At 39.1% G+C, this 25,140-nt stretch overlaps 1 protein-coding gene across 1 annotated transcript in view; it reads right to left on the bottom strand.

Moving 5' to 3' along the window:
• The window catches only part of SPMAP2 (sperm microtubule associated protein 2), a 145,457-nt gene extending 120,598 nt beyond the window's left edge, over positions 1-24,859 (bottom strand). The window contains exon 1 of the mRNA XM_075206340.1: positions 24,300-24,859. The gene's annotated coding sequence lies outside the window, so the exon portion shown is untranslated. The remainder of the gene's footprint in view (positions 1-24,299) is intronic.
• Between the last annotated feature and the right edge of the window lie 281 nt (positions 24,860-25,140).

Here is a 25,140-nt window from a genome sequence, read left to right as displayed (position 1 = left end):
ACTACAAATTCCACGAGTAAGGCCTTTACCGTCAATTACATGAGAGACTTCTGTAATGGTACATTCCAGTGGGGATGAATAAATATTGTGTGAGAATGATCTACACACTGATGAGCGTGAGGATGAGGTTGAAGATGATGGCAACAACATCTTGCCACTGTAGATTTCATTGACAGCACTGTTAGCTTACTTGTCTTAAGCCCATTGGTAGCTAGTTTTGTGAGGGCCCAAACAAACCAAGCACTTCAGGTACAAAAGTGTCAGTCCTTGTTGCTGAAGTGATTGGTTTGTTAAACTGTACATGTTCATTTTAACATATTACCAAGGACAATTCCATCTTGCACTGTTTGACATTTAGGCCATGGTCTATCCGCTTGTGTAAGAGTTGACAATTCCGGTGTCAACAGTATAATTAGGTCACAAATCAACATGGTGCACAGTATGATTAGGTAGAAAATTCAAATGTGGGCAGTGTTATTATAGGTCTAGGAATATGAATAGGGACAGGTCTAGGGACATGGATAGGGCCAGGTATAGGAGCAGGGATAGAGATAGGGACATGTCTAGGGATAGGGATAGGGACAGGGACAGGGTTAGAGTTAGGGCTAATACTAAGCAAAAATTATAACTTACAGCGCTGTAAAGTCCCAACTGCTCTATGTGTACTTTATTTTATGTTACAGTTTTCTATATGATGCTGGCATTCCTGTTTGTGTGACCCTTTCAGCGCTGTAAGTTATCATTTTTGCTTTGTATATTTGTTTGGGGAGCAGGTGGCTCCTTCATGATGACTTCGGCTGCTTTTTGGTTAACATTAGCGCTCATTCTTGGTATACTGTTTTACATATTAGGGCTAATACTGTCTACATTTGAATTGTCAACCTAATAAATACTGTCTACATTTCTATTGTTGTTCTAATAATGCTGTTGATGTCATTATATTGTCGACTTTATAACCTTCTCTAGTCTGCTGCCCATCAATCATATTATGTCAATCCGACATAAGGGTGAGTGGGAGTCCCCAAGGACAATTTCCTCTTGCACCACCTTTCTTTTCTGACACTGCTGTGTGGCACTGGCAATGTTTGCTAGATGTGATATAAACTGCTGTGTGTTTGTGCCATTGCTGTAACCAGCCTCTTGTTGCAGTCCTACAGTTCATTGACAGCACTGTTAGCTTAGCTGCCTTTTGTGGGAGGCCCAAACAAACCAAGCACTTCAGTCACAAAAGTGGCACTCCTTGTTGCTGCAGTGCTTAATTTGTTAAACTGTACCTGCTACCCCTCCTGCTTCTGTCTGTTTGTCAAACTTTCTTAACATATGGGTGAGTGGGAGGCCTCAAGGACAATTCCATCTTGCTCCACTTTTCTTTTCTGCCACTGCTGTGTGGCTATGTTTCCTAGATGTGCTATGAACTGCCGTATGTTTGTGTCGTTGCTCTGTCACTTAGCATCCAGCCAGCTTGCTGCAGTCTTTGGTCAAAAGTGTCTGAAAATAATATTGTGATTTGTGAGGTGGTTAAAATTGATTGGAAATGACTGGAAATTAGTGTTATTGATGTTAATAATAATGTAGGAACAATAAAAGAGCAAAATTATGTGATTTTAGCATATTTTATCAATTTTTCAAAAAAATGCAAATCCAAAACCAAAACCAAAACACGAAGTTAATACAGATTTAATACCAAAACCAAAACACAGGGGTCAGTGAACAGCTGTACTTAAGAGTTAAAAATGGGTTACATGAAGTATCTTATATCAGCTATAAAATTGCAGCTATTATTTAATGCTGGCTGCAATGAAATGTCTCTGAAACTGGGCTATACTGAGATCAAAAAGTAAATCCTGTGATAATAGGGTTAGGTGTAAACTGGTAAAGCAGGCCTGTTGTAATGTACTTTATGCTACCAAGTGATACAAGTGAGTGTTTTCTTTTGGGGGCGGGGCATAGTTTCAGAAATACACCAGGATCCAGTGAGCAAATTATAAATAATTTTCCACAAATACAATATTCTTCTAAGATAACAAGATTTTACCCTGTACTGCAACTTTTCATTTATGGGTTTATTTCCCTTTTAATAATTATAATTGGGTAATATTTACTTATTAAACCTCATTACATTGTTCTTTTCACAGTAAATGCCCCCTTATGATGTGTCAGTGAGTGTGCATCTTTACACTCCATTTATATTTATATCCTGGAGTTTAACTTGTTCAAATCTTATGATGCATACAACTCAACATACAGATGTAGAAACGCAAGCTTGCAGTTGTATTCTTGCAACTTACTCTAAATCATACTCTAAAGTAGACATTTACTAAGCAGCGGTCTTGGGAACCCACAGGTTTTTCTGCAATTGTTCTGACTGTTTTCAAAGCACAAAATTTATTAAAGTGAAAACCACTACACATTGCAAAACACGATCCCAATTTCTTAGAATACAAAGATATATATATATATATATATATATATATATATATCAGGGTGTGCTTTGCCAAACCACTGGAAAAAAATGTTGGCTGTGGCATGAGTGATAGCTCAGATAGAGATATTAAAACCCCTCCCTCTCCCCTTCTGTGAGAAAGTGTTACTCAGAATCGGGCCTGGTCCTCTGTAGTTCTGCAAGTTCTGCTTTATTATTTGTTTCCATATGGATTACAGTGAATCAAGAACAGAGGATGATTTCACATAAGTATATATTAATCCCACTGCAGTACAAGCACAATTATGTCAGTAATGTAAAATGTCAATAATTTTTTATTTATTTATAAAATGTGGACACGTTGATTTATTTCTTTACTAATGGGGGCACTACAATTTATTTATTTAATAATAGGGGCATAATTAGTAGTGGGGGCAATATGTGTTATTTATTTATTACTTAAGAGACAATTTTAAAGTATTTAATATTTCCCTGGTACACACTGGCTAGGGGTACCAGGAGAAGTGTTCTGCTACTAAGAATTGGGCTGGTGTCTCTAGCTCCAGCGGACTGGACAATTGTTCGTCCCTACCCTAGAAGACCGGACCAGAAGATGATTAGCACTGGGCTGTTACACAATGTAAGGTAAAACCAGATGCCTCCTATCTGCTGGTACCAGGCAGTTTCCCATTTTGGGCTAAACCACATATGATTTAGGGATTTTAGGATCCCACAATGCCACCGTTTGAGTGTTAACTCTCCACATTGCAGGACAGTAAATCCTGCAGATTGAAGGTGACAATCACCCAAAAAAGAAGGATTAAAAATTTTCCCCTAAGTCTTTGACAACTTGTTCCACTCTGTCACATACTGAAGAGCAGAAGCAAAATACCACTTAAGGTTTGCCAATACATAGAGCTTGAGTGACATAACTTATGTCTTTGCAATATTGTAACTTAACAAACATATGTTGTTACAAAATAACACACATGTAGTCATCAGCATATTTGGCATCTAATTGCGAGTGACATATACACAGTATTATTTTAGAGTATGCAATGTATATTTAGATATCTCTGATTTCTGTCTAAATGATCTGACAGTTACTTATTCTACACAAGTTATCTTTCAATGGGTAAGAACTAGCTTCAAGAAATGTGCTGAGGCTAAGATAGTACTTTGAAAAACTGCTACTTGGAAAACACAATTCTCACATAAAAAAGATTGTAAACAACTAAACAGAATCAGAGGATTTACAATAGCATACTGAATGTGGTAAGTGTGGCTTATCTGTCATGTGAGACAGGATTTGCAAGGTAGCACCCCCAGCAGCCACAGTTACACTGTATCATCTCATTATACCACCAGTTAATTAGAGCAAAATGGCAATTGGGAATTTTCTTATGTTTCCATCAGAGGGTGGCTAAGGCTTACGCTATCAGAATGTGTTAGATAAATGAGCCCCTGAACTCCTCATACAGATTGAAGTACAGCGATGCTGGTGCTTGCAGAGAGGATTCTGGGAGCTCTCTGTGGGTATAAATAGCCCTGAGCAGCCGTTGTAATCTCATTTCATCCTCACACATCCCCGGGATGTTAATAACAGCTAGTGATTCAGAGAGACTGCGGGAGAAGAATGAATCACTTTCTCTCCTCTCCAGCTTTCTATTCAGAGTCACCCCCTCCTCAGTTTTACCAAGAGAATCACCTGCTTTTCACCTTTTTTTAACTATTTTCTACTCTGTATTCACAAATAAACCAAATTTAAAACTTTCTCCATTTAGTATTTCTGCATATTACCTATACGGTCCCTTATTCATATAAGTTCATGTATTAGGTATTTTTTCTTCTCAGACTTTATACACTCCTCCATATTACTTACAAAACCATCATCACATCACCATCAGAATCACACTCTCCATCACTGTCACAACAAGGCCCTCATAATTAATCTGTTAAGTATGTAAGCTTTGAAGTATCTACAATATATATATACATTTTTCTGTTTACCCCACAAGAGTGCACACCACGTCTTCCCAGTTCTTCTTTTTACCTTCACTCCCACATAATTATTAAGCAAACACATCCACAACAGTAGGCTAATTTGTAAGTTACTGCCACTTGGTTGGTGTCAATTTCATACTTTCATTTGCAATATATTCACATTATTTATCATCAATCATATCAACTTTGTATTTGGCAAATGAAGAAGGACATTGGGATATATAAAATATTTACAAACATATCTATATGTTCTTCTTTAGTATTGGTACTCTACTCCTACAGGCATTTTGGGGTTTTGCTAGTTTTCAATTATCATTGACTACTTCTACTGGCGCCAATTGGCCAAGCCAGCCACTTACTGACTGAGTGTCAATTGCACATCAATGCAGTCACCACAGTTGTAGAAGATAACCGCTGCCACCACCAGGCTATTTCACCAGCACCTAGAACCACTCATGCTTCTTTGGCAATGTGAAGCTTCTGCAGCACCACTGCTGGACAACTTACAGAGTACTGAAGTACCGAAATACTGGGCTCAATACCGGATAGCTATTGGATGGATTCAAATGTGAGACTTAATTTGATGGTCAGTGGAACACAGCAGTCTAGAGAGAGGCATTGTCACAGGAACAATCTTGGAGGCATATTCAATTGTCCACGGTTTCCATCACGGAAAAACTATTACCTGTATTACGGTAATAGTAAGCCGGATTTCAGCTCGCCAGCGAGAAAAGTACCGTAATACCGGTATTTACGCGCACTATTACCATAATGACGGTAATAGTGCATGGGGCGCGTTACTTTTGGCTGTAACGCCAACATTTGAATATGCCCCTTGATCTTTATTGGCTACTATAAGACTATGCACATTCCGCTTCAATGTAGTACTAGAAATTATACATGGGCTACTAAGGTTGCCTTTATACTGTTTTACACATATGTGTGAGAGTGTTAAACAACCCTAGTGTGCTTAACAAAACCAGGCTGACCCCCATATTTATCCACAAGGGTTAGCCAGAACACTTTAAATTGACTATAGTGACATGGAGGAAGGTTGACTGATAGCTTACTGCATTTGCAGTCAGCTATCAGAGGGGGTTCCGAACCTCTCAGTACTGGTGCATCTTAGTTTGGCCTGGGATATCTAATCTAACCCTCCCAAAACCAATGCCAGGTTGTCCCCACCATTGAGGCCCTGTCTCCCTCTCAGTTCTTAGCTCTGCTGTCAAAAGAGCAAAGGGGAGATCTCTTCTCAGCATGCACCATGCATGCTCAGAAGAGGCCCCTGCTCTGCTCTATTTAAATCAGAGGTGGGAACAGCATCACCAGGCCATCAGTCAAATTTTGCTGTCAGATGTGGTGATGCATTGGTTCAACCCTGCTGCCTACATCACAATGTGAGAAGTATGTGAATAAGCCATAGGTGGAGACAGAACTGGATACTGTAGAAAGAGTGCAAGGTGACTAAGGTAATGTCAGACATTTCAGGGCAGACAGCACAGGATAAGAACCAGTAAACACGCCAGGTCAGTACAGGCATCAGACAGAGCAGGGATAGATAATTTATGCCAACAACAGGACTTGATCTGAATCAGAGGTCACACATAAGTAATTCAGAAACCTAAAATATCAGGCTCAACAGGTATACTGCATCCAAGAGTTAGGGACATTAATATGGCAGTAAGTGAATTTCAGAAAGCAATTTTAATAGGCTTGGAGGATGATGAATGAGTGTCAGGTGCTTGCAGCAAGAGTAATTGGTTGTTAATCCACCTGTCCAGTCTAATGCTGTTCTGGTTCAGTGATAATATAATCCTGTTACAATTTGCTGACTGAGCCGGTGGCTCATGCACAATCTCTGATTTACAGTAATGCAGTCCACGATAGGCTGCATTGGCTGCTTACCAATAACATACAGCCCAGCATGCTATGTACCCAGTGCCTTTAGAGGCATTATGGCACCAACACACGTATGGCTGGCAATAAAAAACCTTTATAGTAGTAGTATGAAATGTATAGACATTTAGCTTACGGTATAAAAATAAAAAAAACAAATAATTTTCACAGGTCAGTTACATGTATGTACACATGAATGTGTAGGTGTTGTAAGTTTATCGGCCCTGTGAAGAAGCCAGGAAATGGAAAGCATGGAGTGTTGGGGGAATGAGAATGTAATGTTTGAATTTGACAGTTGTTCCACTAAGTGGAGTGAGCAAGAGAGAGCATTCTGCTTTGTAACATTATAGAGAATTGTAACTATGCTAATAGACAAGCTTGCCTTATTTAAGGCTGTTCTGTCACTCAGCATTTCAGTAGCATGCTCTTGTCTTAAGCTATTATTTCTTTTACTGTCTTGCTTCCAATTACAGACCTAGCTTACCTATGTTACTATTGTCTCTATATTATCTTCCCAACCCTTGACTAAATCTCTGTATATACAGCCTGTCACTCTCCTGGCTATTGTTCTTGTTTCTTGTTAGCTGCCTTCTAGTGAGGTTATCCTGGCGTCTGTGATCCTGTGGCTATGTCTAATACTGCTTTGCCCCAATCCCTGCTGAAAGCTGAGATACTCATTTGACTGCACCACACACTAGTGGCAAAGCATGCCCACATCTGTGCCAGACTCTACAGAGAATATAGATGGTAAATTCTTTCTATTTCAATGTATAGGAAAATGCTTTTATGACGGTTTAAAGATTCTAATTTTAGATTAGTGAGCCTATTACAATTTGGTTTGCAAATCAGTTAGTTAATTAATTTGTTTGTTGTTGCAAACTGCTAATCTTGCAAAGCAAATGATTTTATACATGTTAGGTGTGCTTATTGAAGTCTCTTCCTCCTCTAACTGAGCAGTTATATAAAGTGACAGTGAGCTATACCAACATTCTTTTCAGTAAAACAAATCATTATACAAACGTCAATTTATTCCACAGAGTTGTTTGGACTATGTTATCCAACAATATTTGTACAACTATTTTGTATTTATGAGGGAGCAATAGATCCATTTACTGTATGCTGTGCAATGAATTTGTTGATTCTGTATTTCAGAAAATATTAGCAGATTCAGATCTGCTTATGGTTCAAAAAAGTAACATTTGGAATAACCAAAGATATGTAGAAAAATGAGTATAACTATTTTTATTTTTTTACCAGCAATAGTTCAATAATCATCATATCACCTCATATCCAGTATTCGGAAAGGATTGGTAAGTATGTTTTATGAGCTTCTGTCACTTATGGTCAATGGTCAAATTCCAGGTAGCATAATCACTCACGCTACCACTCAGCTGCTACCATGTGCTGCAGACAGAGCTGTTATTGTTAAATACAGAATATTTTAAGAAGCCAATTATACTGGTTACATGGCACTTACGTACTAACAATTTAATAAGTGCTTCAACTGTTCTGAGGTGTCTTTCTGACAGAGCGAGACAGAGGGTGGGGGGAGAGCGAGAGAAAAAGAAAGACACTGTAATAATATAGGAGAAAGAAAATTAAACAGAGAAAATAATTGCAAGAGAAGACAAGTGAGAGTGGAAGTAAGGTTTTCTCGAGAGATGTACGGGCAGAAGTGCAAAGACGGAAAAGATGAAAAGAGAAGCCGAGAAAAATAACATGCAACAGACAAAATATAAATTTATGAAAAAGTGAAGCGACAGAGACATAGGTGGGAGTAAAAGGAGTTTTTGTGATAATAGACAAGAGATATAAGGTATGGAAAAGTGGGTCAGGAAAGACAAGAGGTTAGAAACAGATATTGCAGAGAATAGGATGAATAGAGCAAAAAGGAGATGATCAGATGTAGGGGTATTAATTTATTCAAGAATAGAAATATAAAATAGAGGGAATAACAAAGTAAAATGAGTGGGTGGATGTGTGAGATGGAAACATAAAGTGAAATATATTGCACTTGATGTTTGTACAGCAGAGCTGACAATCAGACACAGAAAGCTGCTCTCTGCTCCTTGATCATCAGTGACACACTAGGTTTAGAAGTCTGAAGGGTTTTCCATAATCCCAAAATGGATTGAGTTCAGAGTTACCTGTGTAACATTAGTCAGGAAAGCAGGTGAATTGTTCTTTGTTATATACACTGCTTCAAGTGGCCTTGCATTGTGGTCTGGTTTAACACATTGGCTACCCCTCTCTCTGTCTGTAAAGACTGGTTGAAGGAAACAGAACACATTTATTAGCTGGAAGGTTTTATGATGGGCGGGTGATGGTCTTTATTCTGCAGTCAAGTGACAAGTGATGCAATAGAGGAGCTTTGGTAAAGCAGAAGCAGAGCCCTAATGGGATCCTATAAATGTAGAATGTAAGTGCTTCAGGGCTGGCTGCCTGCTACAGATCATCCCCATCAGCTTTACATATGGCACTTATCTTGTCTCTCCTCTCCACTAATCTCATTCTTTCTCCTGCTTCCACTCATCGCTGAAGCCCTCTTCATATTGGCTCCTGTTTTTATTCAGCCACACTCCCCATTTTCTGTCTATTTCTTTGCCCCTCTTGATATATCAGCTTATTATTTTTTACACCACTTTCATTTGCTTTTAATTTTCTGTGTTGTGTAGACATGTGAATGTTGTGAAATCCCAGACAGTCTATAAGAATGCTTCATATTGCTGTCCGCCTCCCATTAAATTACCATCATTATTAATTAATTGCTCTACTTATTCTGGTTCTCTTTGTTATCCCATCTTGTATTTCTATCTTTACCTTTAAACCTGACCCATCTTATATTTTCTGCTATTACTCCTTACCCACTTGTTCCTCAGTGTACAGCTTCATTGCTGCCTGCTGACTATAAGCACCCAGGACAGCACCAATGTTTGCCTCATTACATATATGTACCTGAATCTTATCTGGTCTTTAATAATATAATAACTTATATATTAATGTATATGTATTAATGTTATGCCATTTGATATATAATGTCTATCTAATGCACAGTGTATCACATTTATGTGTATATGATGCCAAGCAAAGTGTCACTGAAAGTTGAAATCAAATATTGGCAACAGGCAAAATGAACATTTATTTCTTATTTTCTGTTACTGTTCCTCACTTTACATCTCTCCCTTCTTGGCTCTTTCCCTTCTCCTCTTCTCATTTTGCCACAACCTTTCAGTCTCCCAGTCTAAGGTGCCAGACTGTACAGATCGCTTGACCTTAGCTCGGTTATACAGATGTGCTCCTTGCACTATTTCCTTAATCTTTTCACTGCTGAAATGGCAAGGCTATAATCCCCATTCCTATTGTCATGCATTAACTGAATGACTGAGCTTCTCTCATCTATTTTTTCTTATCCTTTTCTCTTTAATTACATGTGCTTAGCTCCCTGTTTCTAAATAACACATGCCTAAGAAAGCAAAAATAAGAAGATAATATAATGCAATTGTTATCAGCTACTAAAGGTCTCTGGAGTTAGACAACATATGTAATAAACTTATGAGTGTGTAAAAATTCTAAAGCAGAAGACAAATTAAGCACTGGTCTGTATTTGTAGTAATAAAGGGCAACTCCCTTTGTCCTTTCCAACCTGAACCACCTTCGAAATCTTCTTACATAGTTCTAATACTCATTTTTATTTCCCCACTCCTCTGGGTTATATTCCTGCATCAACCCTAGTTTAGTTTATTACAAAGAATCTAAATATACAAGCTGTCCTTTAGCTTTCTTCATTCACCATTATCCATCTCTGCCGTACAATTGTATTTTTTTATGCGCCAAATGAATGTTCTGCCCTATAAACTTTTGTCTTTACTAAGTGGAAACTGTACTGAAAAAGCATGTGAACTGACTGGTGCTAAGTGTAAAACAATATTGTAGGGAACACTTCAGAAATTTATACTCTGTAGGTCTGTTGCTATCTTACTGCTGGAGTCATGAAGATGATCTGGCCAGCCATTGGCTTTCTCTTAACATGAGTGCAAACTCCTGTGATTGAGAGGGTTGTTAGCAATAGTCAACAGGTTAGGGAAGGTTTCTCACAGACAATCACTGACATTCAAGTTGGGGCTAGATATATCTTGAGCCTATCATGTGTGCGCTTTGGTCAGTGTCCACTCAGAGAGAATGACCTAAAGGGTCAAATGCAATTAGATTACATATCAGTCTTTTGACTAAGATCAGGTATAATTTTGGTCCTTATCCAGCTACAACTGGTTGCAATTGCAAGTTTCTGTCCTCATAAAGACCGGTAAAGAATTAACAAAATATTTTACTCTGCAAGCATGCAATACGTCAAGCAAGTTGAGGATGAAGAAAATGTGCATAGTTCCATTCAATGGAAAAAGATTCTGCATCTACCTCGATACCCAAAAAAAACAGAAAAGATGACCTTAGCTGTAGCATTCCTAAGCTATAATTCAGCTCTTTGTCCTAGTATATGTCAAACGACATTCCTCAGCACCTCCTTGGGGATGGCCAACTGTCTCAGCTCCCCTTGCGCCATACGCCCAGCCAGCACTGGACCGCATGCACGTCCCGTTGCCGAGCAATTGCAATCTCGGACACGGCGGCGGCTGGTGACATCACCGCCGCCAGTTATTAGTGCTTGGAGAGAACAGCCAAGCACTTATAACCTGCCAATAGAGACCATTCTACTTCTGCTTCGCTGGCAGCTGTACTGGAGAACTGAGACTTGCGCGTCCCTAGTAGTCAAATCCATACCTCCTTGCGGGGTCCCTAGTGAAGACCATGGGCAGATTAGACTCTGTGCCTCCAGTTTCAACAGCGCAAATACCAGCAGGCAGTATCTCTCTTGGGCGTGACAGTATACTCTGGCCATGTCTGGAGGGGCAGGTGAACACTCTGCCCTGGATCTATTTCTCCAACTGGTCTGCCAGGTAGAGCAACGTGAGACGGACCAAGCCCAGTTACTTCAGTGTTTTCAAACTGCTGTTTCCTGATTAGATACTCTATAAAACTCTTTTGCTGCTACTTTGCAGACTCCTGACCCACCATGGAACAGCGAGGCCCTAGTGTTAGGAACAGCAGGTAATTACTGTTTTCATTCTGTCTGCTGCATTGTTGTTTTCAGCCTGGGTGTGATTACTTGAACTCCTCTCACCTGCAACTCAATCTGACACCTGCCCTGATTGGCTACTCCTTCTTTTAATACCTGTCGGTTTCATTGAAACTTTGCCTGTTATAGCGTTCACACGATTGCTTTTCCATGCTCCTGTTTCAGTGAATTATTTGCTCCTGTTTGATACTCAGTTTTGACCTCTGCTTGTTTCCTGACCAACCTTGATTGCCACCTGGATAGACCTTTTGCTTGTGGCCTTGAATACCCATGACAGCGTGAGAAATCTCCATAGTGTATAAATAGAATTTGCGGTTGTATTCTATTCAATTCTATTCATTAGCGTCCGTTGTTTGTGTATTGGGTTTATTTTTTTTAACAAGCATGTTCCCGGGATTGAATTTATAAATATGTGGGTCATTCTAACCTGAAGATAAGAAGAATTAAAGTATGGACAACTTGTAATTAAAGACAAGGGGGTTCATTGTGACCGAAAATAAGAAGAGTTCAAGCATGAACATTGTGGAATACAATTATTTTTGGACATGGTTGTCAAGTAAATTTGGATTAAAAGCTGCTGACAAAAGAAGAAGACATGTTATTGGTAAGTATACTGGGATTTATTATTTTTATTAAATTATTGTGGTAATAAAGAGGTTGTGGTATGTTTTTATTGTTTTGTTTTTTTTTTTATTAAATTTGTGTGGTTTCATTGAGTGGTTTGTTTTGTTTTGTGGAACAACAGGGCTCAGCCAGTCATGGGTGTTAGGCCATGTTGGCACTTGTGGTTCACCAAGTGCCAGCATGACCTGGCTGCCACGGGTATGCTGGTGCTTGTAGCTATACAAGCATCAGCATGCCCAGACTGTTTATGGCACCCTGGCATGGCTGGATTTTGTAGTTCCAGAATACAAAAAGGTGTCAGTTTGTTTTTTATTAAATGAATCTCCATTATTACCCTGAACCCACCGCCCAGGGCTGTAGGAAGAGCCCTAATGCTTTCAGCACTTGGCTAGTTATTCCTAGAGGGGGGCCCACACGTTTTTTTTGTGGGCCCTAGTCCCTTGGAAATCCAGCCCAGTGCTGAACAGCCTGGGGTTGGTATGTCATTATGGCAGGGGGACCCCTGCCGCGTGTCCCCCTGCTATAGTGCCAACCAGTGTGTCCTAGCAAATCGTGAGAGATGACCAGTGATTTTCAAGATCAGAGTAAAAAATGCAGCTTAATACATTTCACGACATAGGGAATAAAATTACGGGTTATCACCCGTGTTTTGTACTCTTTGAAAAATTCGGAGCTTTATTACATTTACCCCCTAGAGTGATTAGTGACACCTGGTCACTACTTTCTGGGAGGGTCTCACTAACTGAATTAAGGATGAGTTGGCTTCTAGGGAGCTTTCTTCGGATCTGGACTCTCTCATTTCTCTGTGTATTTGGGTGGATCTTCAGTTTAGGGAAAGTACCCAGGAGAAAGATCGTTCTTGACGCCCAACACTGTGTCTAGCTTCTCAGTTACAAAACCGAGTATTTCCAGCGGAAGTACCAATGCAAATTGGTTCTTCCTTCCTTACGCCCGAGGAGAGAGAGAGGCGATTCAAGAACAAGCTCTGTATCTACTGCGGGGATCCTGGACAATTGCTTTCTTTATGTCTAAATAAGCTGGGAAACGCACCCTCCTAGCCGGTCACAGGGAGGCCAGACTAGGAGTGTGGAGTCCTTCTCCCTTTTCTTCTACTAGACCTGACTTAGTTACGCCCATCTTCCTGGACACTCATGGTGGGTCCATATCTACATCTGACTTTGTAGACTCCGGCTTCGCTGGGAACTTAATTTCTTCAGCTCTGGTCTCTAAGCTTTTTCTGTCATGTCAGACCATACAGCAGCCGCTATCTCTCACCGTGGTGGATGGCAAATAATTATCTGATGGCTCCATTACCACCGTCACTCTTCCCATTCGGTTGCGAGTAGAAGTCTTACATTCTGAGCTTATCAGTTTCCTGGTGCTACCACAGTCCATAAACCCTTTTCTTCGAACCCACTCTCTCCAATTGGATTGGACACATGCTCACGTAACTTCCTGGGGACTCTCATTCTCTGTGTTTAACCTCCGTCAAGCCCAACCCAGCTTCCACTGCCTGCCATGTACTCTCTCCTGAATCTCCACTTCCAGCTATGTATGCCTCTTTTTGTGATGTGTTTAGCAAAGCTGCAGCCGAGAGCTTACCTCTTGACCATCCATGGGACTGTCCTATCGCTCTGATGCCAGGAAAACCTATTCCCAAGGGTAGGATCTATCCTCTTTCCTTTCCCGAGTCCCAGGCAAGTGCCTGCCCCAGCACTGCCCCAGCAGTGTTTCAGGCATTCGTAAATGAGATTTTCCGGAACCTCCTTTACTTCTATGTTATCTGGATTACATCTTAATTTTTTCCCAAGATATTCAGTCTCATTATTCCCATATTAAAGAGGTACTTTCTCATTTACGACAAAAATCTAAGTAGACTACATCTACTGTACTACCATGGTCTAAGTTTCCATTAACTTCCTTGTAGAAACTAATTAGATTAGTTTGACATTACCTATCTCTTACAAATCCATGCTGATTCCCACTAATAAACTTCCCTATACTTTGATTCAATATCATAAAGCATTCAAGAAAAACTACTGTAACCATTTGTTACATTGTACCTTATAAGAAGAGGCTATCCAGCATTTGCTAAATGGTGCAACATTCCAATGATTTGTGTTAGAGAAGTTAAAGTAATGAACTCTCTTTTGTTGATCTGCCTTGAATCTCTAGAACATATTGACTTGTATGTACCAGGGAATCCTGCCTTACGGAGTGATGTCTGCTGGGAAACATGAGTAATGTCTACAGGGATAGACAAGTAATGTGTGGCAGGAGAAGTCAGTTTCAGTGGGAATCCGAGAGTAAACAGACACAATTATCCTCACCGGAGGAGAGAAAACCTGAGTTTAAAGAGCGATGTGTGTTGTGACTGATTACAGACAAAGACAAAAGAAGCTAGTTATTTTTTACAAAATTGCATGTATCCCTTGTGGGAGGCTGTGGGTTTCAAGGTAGCCAGAAAGTAGTCGACAGTCATCTGAACTTCTAGTAAAATTATACATGATAGGATTGATCACTGAAACAACAAATTGCTATCGCTACAGGAAGACTCACTAATTATTTGAATTCATTCCTTCTAGACTTACAAAATACAGTCATATAAACATGGTTCATCCAGAGGACTATTCTACTTTAGTGTCGGTTCTGAGAGGCCCCAGATACACTTTGTACCTGTATGGTCAACATAAATACTATCAATGCGACAGCCAATTCTATATTTTACAATCAAGCTTTAACATCATTGTTTACTGATCTTCTACATAGTAGTAAGACTAAGGTAAAGTGGATGTCAGCTCAGATAATAAGTATACACTGCTGCATTGTAATACACAATGAACTTTCTGTTACTGTGATTTCCTATTGCCTGGTTATAGCAAACATAATCATCATTCTGATAAGAATAGATTCTCTTACAAGCAGTGGTATATCATAAGTAATAACACCTGTAACTGTTATAGATTGGATTGTTAGTATGATGGGGAATAAGAACGGCATGTCACCAGCTACATATATACCTATGCTACATTAAAAGCTGGCCACACTGGCTGCAGCAAATATCAGACAATTGGCCTGAAATCACAGCGTGGGAATTTGATCAGATTATTACATGTTGGAAAATGAGATTTCAACAAAAAAAGAAGAAGAAGAAGAAGAAGTTGACATTGTGATGCACTACTTGGAATTATCTGAGATTAAAAACATAACCTTTATTAATTCAGGTACTAACATACATATTTTACTGTTAAATGTTCATAAATTAATTGGATATTAAAAAGAGTATACAAGAAATAAAGTGTAACAAAATCCTTGTGTGCAGATTTCATTTATTTGTATATTATGTGACTTTTATTTACATTTAAATACTTTATTATACCCTTTTTTTTGGAAATTCATTTGAATCTAGGTTTTCTCAATTTCTATCATAATTTAAGTTGCAACAGGGCAGATGGTTATTCTCTTTGCTTGTCGCGTAAGGTTTTACCACAGCAGTAGATAAGTAGCACTAGTGTAGTAAGTAATATCACGGGACCTTCAATATGCAATGTTCTTCAATATGGCGCTTGCCTCACTATGCTTCATTACAATAGATCCTTTCTCTTTTAGTCCTAGATAACAGTATTTAGCAGCACTACCCCTGGTATATCCAGGACGTGAACCGCTTAGAGTAGCGTTCCTTTCTCTATCTTTATCATAAGTAGCCTACCCTTAAGATAGCACTGATACAGGAGTGATAGTATCACAGCATTTCACTAGGAAGGGGACAAGCCCTCTACTTAGTTCAATCTCCATACAAAGTTCTTGTATAGATCCGTCTGAACCTGGTGCTGTGTATTTCTCAATGGCTTTTTTCTCTTGTACCTAATTAATTCTCAGATATAATATTTATTTGTCTGTCAAAATTTCAAATAGCTTTTGTTATATTGTTTCAATTAGGACATTAAAAGAGATTATATCATCTTTATTGAGAGATTAACAATTTAGGATCTCATAATAATTTATTATTGTGATGATTGATTCACTACTAAAATATACTTAACATAGCGAGGTGGGGCAGCAGCTGCCATTTTTTATCACATATTTTGCACTTTTGTCACTGTTCATTTTTGTTTTTAAATATTTCGCTACAGGTGGTTTATTGACCATTTAGGGATCATTTTAATATATATCCAATAAAGTATTTTATTTTAAAATATTACTCTATCACTCTAAGAGTGCCCCTATTTACATTCCATGCTTTTTTTCTTTTTCTTTTTGCTAATTTCTATGAGCTATACATGGTAGGGGAGCACCACCCAAGTAATTTTTGGTAATTTACAATTCAATTATATACTATATATAACATACAGGGTGAGTGATTGCCTTGTGCGGTGGATACTTTCTTTTTACAACATCAACATGTCACAAAATAAATAACAATTTTGGAATCTTGTTTCAAAATTTTCAGCAATATATAAACATAACTCACTACAACATATAGGTCACTGATTAAAAATATCTCAATTAGGAACTAGTGCTTTGGTGAAATGGGTTTCACCTGATGATAATTACTTTTGAGAAAAAGCCGGTTGCTAACAAGTTAATTAGACAATTACACAAGTGCTGCTGCAGTAGGCTATCTAGATAAATCAATCATAATAGACTTTTAGTGCAATTATACAAATTTCACTTATTATACAAAAATCAATAGAGATGCAACAAGGAGTAATCCAGCTAGTTCAGGTCAGATGCTATAGAAGAAAGTAATAGACTAGAGTTACTTTACCAAGACAACACAAGGCAATAATGGAGTTTGAAGCATTTAGGCCAGTGTAGGACCCAGATAGAATGAGGTACCCTTGATGCTGGGATGCAGATTTAAATGTGTTGATCAAAATATGAACCAATATGTCATGTTTTAATTTTGCTAGATACACACATAAATGCAGTGTTAATGTGGAGCTCTTGTTTGTGTATATATATATATATATATATATATATATATATATGTAACAATTATATTACCATGCAGCTCGCACCATGTATAATATGGAATTAACTGAGCACAGGCTTATTTCATCTCCGGTTTTACAACATATACACTCCTCAGACAAAAGTGTAACTTGCTAACAAATACAAAAACTGTTTAATATACTGTATATGTTACGAATGTAACTGCTAAGATGCCTCATTTTAACTTGTATAACCTAGCCAATTCAGAGCTTGGTAAATCTTAATCTATGGCCAATTGATTACTAAAGTCTCAGCAAGCGTCTGCAAAGTTTTTGCAAACCACTAAATACAAGTAGTTTGGATGTTTGTCATTCTCATCATCCTCTACTCACACATGACCATTAGCAAATAAAACCTCTTTAACTCAGGGGCGGATCTAGGCAACTGCTCTACCCCGGGCAATTTTAGGGGGGGTGATTTAGGCCCCGCCCCCTTTCTAATTTCTAAGGCTGCCGGCGGCTGCACACTATGTGCAGGTCCGCTCGGCAGTGACAGTGTGCTGCCCCACTGCTCTGATTGTGCTTAAAACACAATCAAAGCAGCCGGGCAGCACACTGTCAATGCTGAACGGACCTGCACAGTGTGCAGCCGTCAGCAGCAAGCCCCTGCTAGGGGGGGACCCTGGATCCACCACTGCTTCAACTATGTACCTGTCTGAATCCATACGCAGTTGTGGAAACATGTCCTTACTGTGCGATGTCTACGTTAGAATATACCTTCTCTCCTCTGTCACACCTCTTCAGGCATAATAAGTTGTAAGTGCAAAGAAAGTTGCAGTTCTAAATAGCCACAGTTGCATATATTCACTTTCTGAGCATGTGCAGTGTGAAAAAAAACACAAAGATACGTAGCACATATGTAAATCTGTGACAATCTTATACTTGTTTCTCCCTATAAGTTGTCCTTAAAAATCCCCCTTCTTATCAGTTGTGTATTTATGTGTGGTTATTAATTGCTAGGGGTGTGCACCGGGCACTTTTAGTGTTTTGGGTTTTGGGTTCTGATTAGCTTGAGGTTTTGGGTTCTGATTTGTTTTGCCAAAACACCTGACGAAAGGTTTTGGTTCTGATTTAGTGTTTTGGGTTCTGATTTATTTTTAAAAAAGCATAAAAAGCGCTAAAATCCATTTTTTGTTTTTTTTTACACTCCTACGCTATTATTAAACTCAATAACATTCAATAACAATAATTTCCACTAATTTCCAGTCTATTCTGAACACCTCACACCTCACAATATTCTTTTTAGTCCAAAACGTTGCACCGAGGTAGCTTTCTGGACTGCGTAGTGGAGTGGCCCCGATACCCAATTTGGTACCGGGGCCACAATATATCACCCTCAAGTGGTCTGAATTCCACTGCACAGCTGCCTGCTCCTACATCCTCTGCAGCATATACAGGGTGTAGTTCTAGCACATCAATACCTCTTGTTTTTAACGATGACAGGTCATTTTCATTAACTTTGGATTTGCCCCCAACACTGAATGTAGTTTAATATCTGATACGCATCTATCTGGACTGCGTAGTGGGGTGGCCCCGGTACCCAATTTGGTACCGGGGTCACAATATATCACCCTCAACAGTTCTGAATTCCACTGCACAGCTGCCTGCTCCTACATCCTCTGCAGCATATACAGGGTGTAGTTCGAGCGCGTCAATACCTCTTGTTTTTGACGATGACAGGTCATTTTCATTAATTTTGGATTTGGCCCCAACACTGAATGTAGTTGATACGCATCTATCTGGACTGCGTAGTGGAGTGGCCCCGGTACCCAATTTGGTACCGGGGACACAATATATCACCCTCAAGTGGTCTGAATTCCACTGCACAGCTGCCTGCTCCTACATCCTCTGCAGCATATACAGGGTGTAGTTCTAGCACATCAATACCTCTTGTTTTTGACGATGACAGGTCATTTTCATTAACTTTGGATTTGCCCCCAACACTGAATGTAGTTTAATATCTGATACGCATCTATCTGGACTGCGTAGTGGAGTGGCCCCGGTACCCAATTTGGTACCGGGGACACAATATATCATCAAAGCATACGAAGGGCTTCATCCACAAGAGCTACATGCTTGGTGGAATCGCAATGGTTTACCAGCTCCTCTCTCATTTTCTCTTGTAATATAGATTGCAGTACCTATTCTCTTGCACTGCTTAAAGAATGAACGTAGTAAATGTAATATAGATTGCAGTACCTATTCTCTGGAACTGCTTAAAGAATGAACGTAGTAAATGTAATATAGATTGCAGTACCTATTCTCTTGCACTGCTTAAAGAATGAACGTAGTAAATGTAATATAGATTGCAGTACCTATTCTCTGGAACTGCTTAAAGAATGAATGTAGTAAATGTAATATAGATTGCAGTACCTATTCTCTTGCACTGCTTAAAGAATGAACGTAGTAAATGTAATATAGATTGCAGTACCTATTCTCTGGAACTGCTTAAAGAATGAACGTACTAAATGTAATATAGATTGCAGTACCTATTCTCTGGAACTGCTTAAAGAATGAACGTAGTAAATGTAATATAGATTGCAGTACCTATTCTCTTGCACTGCTTAAAAATTGAACGTATTAAATGTAATATAGATTGCAGTACCTATTCTCTGGAACTGCTTAAAGAATGAACGTAGTAAATGTAATATAGATTGCAGTACCTATTCTCTGGAACTGCTTAAAGAATGAACGTAGTAAATGTAATATAGATTGCAGTACCTATTCTCTTGCACTGCTTAAAAATTGAACATATTAAATGTAATATAGATTGCAGTACCTATTCTCTTGCACTGCTTAAAAATTGGACGTAATTAAATGTAATATAGATTGCAGTACCTATTCTCTTGCACTGCTTAAAGAATGAACGTAGTAAATGTAATATGGATTGCAGTACCTATTCTCCTGCACTGCTTAAAAATTTAACGTATTAAATGTAATATAGATTGCAGTACCTAATCTCTGGAACTGCTTAAAGAATGAACGTAGTAAATGTCATATAGATTGCAGTTCCTATTTTTTGGACTGCTGATACAGTAAATGTAGTAATATAGATTGCAGTTCCTATTTTTTGGACTGCTTAAACAGTGAACGTAGAAATATAGATTGCAGTTCCTATTTTTTGGACTGCTGAAACAGTGAACGTAGTAATATAGATTGCAGTTCCTATTTTTTGGACTGCAGAAATAGTGAATGTAGGTATTGCAGTACTAATATTTCAGGACTGCAATAATATATTGCTCTAGAATTTTTTTATACTTTTTAAATTATTTTTTAATATTTTCTTTGACTTTTTTTGTATAATTTTTTTTTTTTTTTGGAGTTTTTAATATTTAGACAATTACTATGGACTTAGCAAAAAAATGCACAGGACTAAAGCACCACTGGACTCAGCAGGACAGACACTGGCCAAAGCACCAATGGACTCAGCAGGACAGAGCACAGGACAAAAGGACCACTGGACTCAGCAAGGACAGAATACTGGACACAAGCATAAAGCACAACTAGACTGATCACGCAGGAGTACCACTACCCTACAACCTCCCTCTACCCTGATCACAGCCCAAATGAAAATGGCGGCCGCTAGCGGGGAATTTATGCAATCCGAGTCTCGCGAGATCCGACGCGAGACTTGGACGTCAGAGCCTCAGTTTCATTTTTTTTGGCGCCGGAAATACCCGAACAGTGCTCGGATCCCATCGGATCTGCACTGTTCGGGTGGGCTCGGATTAGCTCATCCTTATTAATTGCTCCTTGATGATTTAAAGCTGATATCAATACTATCCCATAATAAGGGAATATAATTGGAAATATATTGCTATTCAATGCAATAAGGAGAGGTGATTATTTCACTGTCATTTACAGTTTATAGTACCAGGATAGTTCACTCTGAGGGGTATAGTTACTAATCTGCTGGTTTGGAAAAGTGGAGATGTTGCCTATATTCTAGTTATCATTTATTTAATACATTCTACAAAATGACAGCTAGAATCTGATTGGTTACTATAGGTAACATCTCCACTTTTTCAAACCCACAGTTTAGTAAATATACCCCTGAATATCTTGTTTAGTATGAGTATATAGCTCTCTGACAGATAAACTGATTTAGATAATTTGCGCTTGATCCCTACAGAGATTATTTAATAAATGTGTAGTTCTACCATATTACTGGGTAGGATCATTTTAATTAAAAAAACAATTGTGAGAGTGCTCATGCTTGTGATACCTTTGTAAGAACAATTGGGAAACCCAAAAGGCTAGATGACAGTTTTGGGCAAGCAGGATAGGAATGGCATAATGGTATTGTTTCACCAAGAAAATCATCAAATTAATCTGTAACAGAAAGAATACATTAAACACCACACTGCCTTTTATAATTATGATTCAAAGACATTTTGACACTAAGAAGAATCATTTGTCTAATATGAAATCCAACACACTGATTTCACCACCCATATCTACTGGTAGTGATGGCATTACTCTTCTGCCATGTTTTCGAAAGAGATGAACCAATATTTGGAAAGTGACAAGAGAGCAATTATGCAGTATGCAAAGAATAATATTGGGACATAAGTGAAAATCCTGCGAAAGGGTTTTTCAGCAAGATAGTTGGGGCTATTTAAATTATAACCGGCAAAATATGAAACCCTAAACGGCATTTAATTATGCACAGATTTGTATCCCTCGTGCATACATATTAAGCCGCCTAGTGGTTGATCCAATGTTTCCTAACATTATGTACTCTGACACCCATTCTTTTTAACTAAGAAATAACAACACAGGAGGCTTGCTTGGCAGAGAAAGGTCACAGATTTATTGAATTGAATACATTTCGGTGATAGGAAAGAAAGGCATAAGCCACTCAGCTCCCAGCCAATGCTACAGGAAAATGGGGCGACCCATCACCCATGACATTTCTATGTCTTGAAGCCCCACTCCCTATCATTTGAGCAGAAACTGGGGCCCAGACCACACAGCTTGTGCCCCACAAACTCCCAGAGGGAAGTGTTGCTAACAATGCACCTCCCTTTTGAGGGAGAGTGTTCCACCACCACACAAATGCGTTATTTGTGGACGCTTATTGACATGCTTCCCACTGAACCATGATGTTTCGGAAAAGAAGAGATGTCTTAAACATACAAATCAAAAACCACAAATTATAACAGAGACTGGGTGGGAGGGACAATTTTCAACGACAAGATTGCTGTATGACTGGTCATACAGCCCACTCAATACTTTTTACCTTTGCATTCTAGCTGGACCAATGTGCAATATGATGTAGCATGTGCTCTTGTGTATCAAACTCCCATTGTGCCATAGATTGTAAGCTTGCGAGCAGTGCCCTCTTACCTCTCTGTCTGTCTGTATTACCCAGTATTGTTTTATTAATGTTTGTTCCCAATTGTAAAGCGCTATGGAATTTGCTGACAATATAAAAATAAATGTTGATGATGATGATGATAACAAGAGATAAGAAAACAGCTGGGCGTACGTTTATAGAACCTCTTCTTGTCTCAGACCATCCCCTGAAACCTCGACTGATTGGCCAGCACCTGGCAACTATACACAGGCTAAAACATTACCTCTTGCATGGACTACAATGCAGGATCACTCACGACCTAGGTGCTTCTACACCTTCGGGCCAATACCAGTACTAAGCTATCACGCCCTCATTAGACTTTAGGGAACTGTCCCTGTAGGAATGCTCTATGCAATGTTTTGTGGCATTGCAGGCCCAGATGGAAATAAGCCTGATGGAAATAGTACATACATCAATTCATAATTCTACCTATAGTTACTGAATGATCACAACCTTCATTCATTTGAACTTTTTTTCTCCTAAAATATTCCTTGTAGATGTCTCATTTAAAAAACTAATCAGAATGAGGGGACATTATGTGTCACTATCATATATTTGAATGTTTTATTATATTGGTAGAGTTAAAGCTATAAATGTGCTTTCCCATAGAACATTTACTTGGAAGGTACAAAAGGCACTTCACTGAAAATATTGTCCGAGGCTCTGCCACCTCCAAGTGCCTCTAAAAATGAAGCGCTTCTGTGGGTAAAAAGGCTCTGAAACCACCTGCTAACACAGTAATGTATTTTAATTGCTCTCTACCTCTTAAAACTTATTTACACTGGCGCCAATGTGCCCAAATAACCAATATTTTTCATGTCTTCTGGTCATGTCCGGTGCTTCAGCTGCTGTGGGGCGAGGTATTTGCTTTTATCTCAACTGTCTTAAAGACCCCTGTCGCTCCAGACCCAGCCCTAGCTCTTCTTCATGTCTACCCGACTTCCATTCCAAAGCAGGATTGCTACTTCTTGGGCCATATATTGATAGCTGCTAGAGCAGCAATAGCACAAAACTGGAAGTCTCAGGTTCCCCCTACCACTAAATGAATCATTTCTAAGATGCAGTATAGCTTTGAGATGGAAATAACAGATATGCCCTATACCTCATCTGCATCAGCTCCCATCATGAGATGGTTTAGGTGGCATGAATACACCACAGATGGCCCCGGGGCTCCTCAAGATACTCCCGATTTCCCAACAGCTCACTCTCCAACGGCCCTTATAGAATCCCCCCAGCCCACTGATCAGCTCTCACCCCCTAGTACCCCTCCCATGGTGGATTTCTTTATCCTTAAATGTACATTGTTGATATTGTGTGCCTTATCTTAATCGAGTGATTCTCTTCCCCCTGCGTGGGGATTCCCTATGTGTTTCTCTTTGGTTGTATTTTCTTTTCCCCTCTTTTTTTTTCTGTACCCCATATACCTTTGAAAATACTGAATAAAAATATTGATGCAAAAAAACCCAACTTATTTACATATATCCTGCAACACAAAATCTTGTTTGTGCATGTGGGAGTAATCCACCTTGTATGCCTCGCACAAGCGCGCCTATCACTTGCAATGAATAGCCGTATCAACAACAAAGATAGCCATGAAAATAATCTGTGGGCTACTTTAGTTACCACTGTTGATAAGGATGGCAGCTCTTCACAACATATTTTTAAAATTGCAGAAGGTATGTTCTAAGATTTCACATCCTATGTCTAAAAGGTGAAATTACAGTAAATTGAAGTAGCCAAAGTAGTTATTCAATTAGGTAAAGTTTTTTTTGAGACCCTGAGCCCAATAATGTGACTCTAATAATACAAGTGAGGCCATAAGCCAAACGCATTTAAAAATGATGTATTTGTGTCTGTTATAGCACTTACCATTCAGGGTTAGGTCTCCAGAGTGTAACATCCAATAACATCCACTGGGAGTGTCCAGGTTTTCTCTCTATATAAGTCACTAGCATCTGGCAGTTAATTCTTCTGTTCGTACATCCGAATAACTGCCTCTTGCCCGGCGATTGTGATATATGTTTTATGTTTATTTCTGCCCCACAGATGAGGCACAGTTTTCGGTAGGAGAGCATCATATTCAGCAGTCACGTAGCATATGGTGCTGGTAAGGATTGGTCACGAGTCACTGCCCCCTTCGAAGTCACCAGACTCTTGGTCCTTCTGCGAGGAGGACCCCTTGGCTGCCGATAGGGGGCATGCCAATGTCGAGTCCAGAGGGGACATAGTCATTCCTTAGACGGAAATTAGCATTGGCCAATAGATAAGGTATATCCTGGGTTGGTGGTGCAATGGTCTGATCTTTCCACTGTTATTGGTTTTGCAAAAGATTTCGCTGACTGCCCTGCTCTTGCCGCCACCGCTTTGAGCTACAATTTATAATTCAATAAACTGTGTCCTTCTTTCAAATCATAATTTGGTGTCCGTGTGTGTATAAAGTACCATCTTCATTAACTTTTGCAATATATCTGTATTCTGTTCTCAGCCACCTATTTTACTATTTCATGCATATTCATTTTATTATCTTACACTATCTAGTCTCTCGTTACCAACTTCTACAATATCCTCTTTTTGATTTAGTACCCTTTAACCTTGCTCACCAACCAAACAATATTTCTTTCATTTATTTCTCTGTACCCCATATAATCCAACCTCTCTGTCACTTATTGCCAGCATACTTCTTGCCATCCTTTCTAATTAAGGCTGTATT

This window comes from Mixophyes fleayi, chromosome 1, assembly GCF_038048845.1.
Source record: "Mixophyes fleayi isolate aMixFle1 chromosome 1, aMixFle1.hap1, whole genome shotgun sequence".
Taxonomy (NCBI): domain Eukaryota; kingdom Metazoa; phylum Chordata; class Amphibia; order Anura; family Limnodynastidae; genus Mixophyes; species Mixophyes fleayi.
The sequence above is the reverse complement of the archived record's forward strand: the minus strand, read 5'-3'. Positions and strand labels throughout refer to the sequence as shown.